This window comes from Microcebus murinus, chromosome 2, assembly GCF_040939455.1.
Source record: "Microcebus murinus isolate Inina chromosome 2, M.murinus_Inina_mat1.0, whole genome shotgun sequence".
NCBI lineage: Eukaryota > Metazoa > Chordata > Mammalia > Primates > Cheirogaleidae > Microcebus > Microcebus murinus.
The window spans coordinates 105,871,553-105,877,328 of record NC_134105.1 but is presented as its reverse complement, the minus strand read 5'-3'; the positions used below and the strand labels follow the sequence as shown (position 1 = coordinate 105,877,328).

Sequence of the window (5,776 nt, the reverse complement as noted above, 5' to 3'; positions counted from 1 at the left end):
AACTATTATCTATAAATCGCAGGGATTAGATTAACCTCAGACTTCTTAACAATAACATAACATTCAAGAAGACAATGGAAAATAACATTTTCAAAGTGTTCCAGGAAAAAAGTCAAACCCACAATTTTATATCTATCTAGACTATTATTTAGCTGTGAGGGTGAATAAAGATATTCTCTGATATAACAGGCCTCAACACTTTAACACACACACATACGTACATGCACCATTAAAAACATTCTTAGAGGAAGTGCTCCAGTGAGAAGAAAAGTAAATACAGGAATACACCACGAGATATGGAAAGTGAATATGAGTAAAAAAAAAAATTAACATTTTATTGTTCAAATAATGACAAAATATGTAGAAAAAAATAAATAAAATTTTATTTGATTGAAAGATGGGGAGGAAGTTGTTTCTAAGAAATGTAAATGAGTGTTGTTACTCATCTTAGTAAGTTAGTGATTACCACCAGAAATAGGAACAGAATGACTTGCAGAATAGCATGAGGAAATCAACCTCTAACCCTGCTGAGCCTGCTGCTACTGCCTCTGACCATCAAATGGCTGTGCCTCCCATGTACACTGATCTTGGCAAATTTGGCAAGGATGTCTTCGGTAAGGGCTATGGATTTGTCTTAATAAAACTTGATTTGAAAGCAAAATCGAAGAATAGACTGGATGTTACAAGCTCAGGTTTGGCCAACACTGAGGCCACCAAAGTGACACTATCTGTATGAAGTGTCACTATCTGTCTGATGTATGTACTATAGATAAAAATAAAAGGAGAAAACTTGTGGAAAAAAATAATAGCCAAGAATTTTACAAAATCAGAGAGAGATGAACAATTTCCACATTGAAAATGTTGTAATTTGTTACAGACAGGACAGACCTAAACAGTAAGTAAAATTTAGTAATAGCAGAGATAAAGGAACATTTCTGAAATATTCAAGAGCATAAAGTATTATCTATAAATATTGTAGATATACAATTTATATTATCTATAAATTTAATTTCCAAATGGTCTGGAAACTAAAGACAGATGGTCCAAATATGGTCTGACATTTGTGGAGAAATGGAACCCTGACGGCACGTTACACACAGGGATTACCCGGGGTGATCAGCCTGCACATGGGCCGAAGCTGACCTATGATTCTTCCTTTGCACCAAACACTGAGGGACAATGATAACATGAAGACAGAGTACGAGTGGGAGCACATCAACCTAGGCTGCCATGTGGATGTTGACATCTCTGGGCCTTCAGTCCAGGGTGCTCTTGTGTTGAGCTATGCGGGCTGGCAGGCTCATAAATGAATTTTGAGATCAAAAAGTCCCCACTGACCCAGAACAACTTTGTGGCTGACTGCAAAGCTGATGAATTCCAGCTTTACACCAATGTGAACGAGGGCACAGTGTTTGGTGGCTCAGTTTGCCAGAATGTGAACAAGGTACTGGAGACTGCTGTCAGTCTCACCTGGACAGCAGGAAACAGTAGCACCCATTTTATTTTTTTTATTTATTTTTATTTTATTTATTTATTTTTTTTGAGACAGAGTCTTGCTTTGTTGCACAGGCTAGAGTGAGTGCCGTGGCGTCAGCCTAGCCCACAGCAACCTCAAACTCCTGGGCTCAAGCGATCCTCCTGCCTCAGCCTCCCGAGTAGCTGAGACTACAGGCATGCGCCACCATGCCCGGCTAATTTTTTGTATATATATATTAGTTGGCCAATTAATTTCTAATTTTATAGTAGAGATGGGGTCTCGCTCTTACTCAGGCTGGTTTCGAGCTGCTGACCTCGAGCAATCTGCCCGCTTCAGCCTCCCAGAGTGCTAGGATTACAGGCGTGACCCACTGTGCCCGGCCTCATTTTAGAATAGAAGCCAAGTAACAGGTAGATCCTCATCCCTTCTTCTCAGCTTAAGTGAACAATTCCAGCTGACAGGTTTAGGGTACTTTCAGATTGTAATGTCAGGCTTCAAGCAAGTCCTGTTAGCTGTGCTGTATGGCAAATTTTTTTTTTTTTTTTTTTTTTGCTTGATGTGATTTGATTCTTTTTATTTATTTATTTTTTATTTTAGCGTATTATGGGGGTACAAGTGTTAAGTTTACGTATATTGCCCATGCCCCCCTCACCCTTCGAGTCAGTGCCTTAAGCATGACCATCCCTCAAACGTTGCACATCTCACTCATTGTGTTTGTATATACCCATCCCCTCCTCCCCCCTCCCACCTGCCCGACACCCGATAAATGTTATTCGTATATGTCCACTGAGGTGTTGACCCGTTAATACCAATTTGCTGGTGAGTGCATATGGTGCTTGTTTTTTATGGCAAAAACTTAAATGCTAGTGGCCACAAGTTTGATCTAGGACTACTAGAATTTTAAGCAACATTGAATATTGTACAATTGTTTAATTTTAAACTCTTTTGCAGCATGGCTACCTTCAAAATTTAGTGTACATTTTAATGTTGTATGTCTAGCAGACAAGTATGTCTAAAATATATGAGATTTCTAGGTTAAAGATGATTCAGCTTTAGGGTGTTACCCTCCAGAGGTACAGAAGAAATCCAGTTCCAAAAAAGGTTATTTCAGTTGTAGACTTGGGGGTAATTGGTGGTACCTCTAGAGATGTTAGGTTTCTTTTTTTATCTAGAAATGGTTGCAAGTGGAAGCTGATGACATTAGGCACTTTGTAAATTTATATTGGGTAAATGAGTGAAATTGTGACTTCCTGAGAATCGAAACTTGGTTTCTTACCCAAATTGAGGAGGGGCTCATTGCTTGATGGTGAGTACAAATTCATCTGAAAGGGGCTTTTTTAGACAGATATTCATGCCCTGTTTCTACTTCAGTCCATCACTGTTTGTACACCAGAAGTAGTTTGCAGGATGTGGTGACTGTTTTGTTTGTGCCGTTTTGGGGTAGAAAGGGTGAATGTGGTGAAACCAATAATTCAGGACTTAATTTCCTCTTGTGTTGTGTTTGTTTATTCTTGTACCAGAGAATGAACTAGCTTCCAAGAGTATCAGCTGCAATTGGAGAAGAATCTCTGTGGCTATAATCACACTTAGAATCTAAATTAAACTTTAGTTGTATTCTCACCACTCTATTTATTTTTTAGCAGTGTAATGGGTACATTGTCTGTGGGATTAGATCCTTCCCTATAAATGCTATAATTGACATCACTTAAATAAAATTTGAATAAAATACTAAAAATGCAATCTTTCTAATGAAAACTGGTAGTTAAAAGTAAATTAAAAGTAATGGGTAAACAGAAATGATGAAATAAAACAGCAGAAATTAGGTCTCATTAGCATAATAATAACAATAATTATAAGTGAGTTAAACTGAACAATAAAAAGGCATGGATTCTTAGATTGTATTTTTTAAAATCCAGCAATACATTCAGAAAAAAAAAATCTATAAAACACTAATTAAACAAACACAAATAATACCAATTCAATCAATATAATTCAACTCAAATAATGTTATTTGAGTTGCTAATTTGAAATGAAACTATTTTTGTCTCCCATTTTACTGTAAAAATGACTTTTTAATAAAATTCTGCTCCTAGGAGAAAATAAGAAGATCCCATGATTTTTCTTCTCACTCCCAGATAATAGGTAAGTTACATATTTACTTCTCAATTTACTAATTAGTATGTTAAATTTGAGCTATTAATCAAAATTAAAAACTTGAGTCAGCATTCCTCTAAGCTAAGAAAAGAGCGTTCCTCTTTTCTCAGCATAAGTTTATTTCATGCTAAAAGCCGACAGTAAAAATGGAGTATGGAATGTGTTTAATTTCGTCTCTTTTCTTCATTTTGCCTCTCAAGGTGGCATCAACAACTTTAGAGAAGGCAAGATTAGAAAAGAGCAGGTTTCAGATTACCTAGGCATACATGTATTTACAGATGTTGTCTTTCCTGTTTTGTGGTGTGTTTGTTTGTTTGTTTGTTTTTGAGACTCTGATTTGCTATTCAGGAATTACCTGCTGAATCTTTCCCTTTGAAGTTTCATTGACCCACACAAACGCAGGTCTAATCCAGGTGCTAACTTGTGATTCCCTTCTGCAGCTCTGGGTACGCACCTCCAGCTTCTTATTTCTGGGATCTCTCTGTAACGCTAGGTGGCCTTATTAGACAAAGCCTAAGATGACCACACGCTAGCTCCCTTTTGGTCTCTTTCCTTGTCCTGCGATATCCTCTTCTGGAAAATTCACCCTGTGGTGCCAACAAGCTCAGAGAAAACCCTCTCCCAGGGCCACTATCAAAACATTTAGCATGCCCTTTCTTTCTCCCTAGATTTCCCAGAAAGGAGTCTAACCAGAGTCCACTGTGTTCCTCTGAATATAGGAAACACGTTTCAAAGTTCTCTTGAGAGTATCAAAAAAAAAAAAAAAAAACACAAAAAACCCTCCACATCAGACCCAAGGCAAAGGGCGTATCACTTCAAACCAGTCCTCTTGTAATGGGGAGTGGGGGAGCAATCCAGCACAACACCTCAGAGAAGTGCATTCAACAATCTGCTCTTCTCCTCGCTCCCAACTCTTTCACTTTCCTCACCCAGATGAGGAATTCAGGAGTCATGGAACATACCCTCAGAATTTACATTAAGAGTCACATGTGGCTATTTGGCATCTTATTTTGGAATTTTACAGCTGTTGAATCATGATGTCTAGTCAAAACATTTATTTTAACAATCTGTTACACATTTAAAACAAATCAGGAAAGTTGAAAAGTTGAATTATAAGGATAATAAACTGGTATTCAAAGTAAATATTGATCAAAAAAATCAAGAACACATTACCGTCATGCTTATATAGTCGTGTAACAACATAGTCTCAAAATATATATAGCAACAAATCAGAACTAGGGAGGCAGAAGAGATAAATCAATAAATGTAGTCAATATTTTAATATAACTCTTCTGGAAACTAATAGATAAAACAAATAAAAACTAAATGAAAGCATAGAGTCGAGTAATGAATTCAAATATAGACAAATTTACATAGAACTAATAATTTACTTTCTTTGGGAGTACACATGGATCATTCAAATGAATCAAAAGTAAATTCAATAAAAAGCTAACATATGTTTTCAAACCAGAATGCAATAAAATTCAAAACTGATTAAAAAGAGTGAAAATCGGCCGGGCGCTGTGGCTCACGCCTGTAATCCCAGCACTTTGGGAGGCCGAGGCGGGCGGATTGCTCGAGGTCAGGAGTTCGAAACCAGCCTGAGCAAGAGCGAGACCCCGTCTCTACTATAAATAGAAAGACATTAATTGGGCAACTAATATATATAGAAAAAACTAGCCGGGCATGGTGTTGCATGCCTGTAGTCCCAGCTACTCGGGTGGCTGAGGCAGGAGGATTGCTTGAGCTCAGGAGTGTGAGGTTGCTGTGAGCTAGGCTGACACCACGGCACTCACTCTAGCCTGGGCAACAAAGCGAGATTCTGTCTCAAAAAAAAAACAAACAAACAAACAAAAAACAAAAAGAGTGAAAATAGTCTCATGTCTGCAAAAGAAGAAAATTTACTCAAAATAACACTGCAATTAAAGAGGAAATCATAAAGAATATTATAAAATACAACAGGATGATAAAAGCATATTTTGAAAAATATAGAACACAACTAGAGCAATATTCGGAGTTTTATTGAATTAATTAACAATTATTTATTGAATTAATAACAAAAGAAAAATTACAGTCAAGGGAGCTACCATTCAACTCGAAAAGCTAGTATAAAGAACTACTGAATTCTCTCCTCCAAAAAAACAA

General features: G+C 37.0%; 1 pseudogene; it reads left to right on the top strand.

Moving 5' to 3' along the window:
* The first annotated feature begins 559 nt into the window (after window positions 1-559).
* LOC105862421 (non-selective voltage-gated ion channel VDAC1-like) lies at window positions 560-3,593 on the top strand (annotated as a pseudogene).
* Window positions 3,594-5,776: the final 2,183 nt, after the last annotated feature.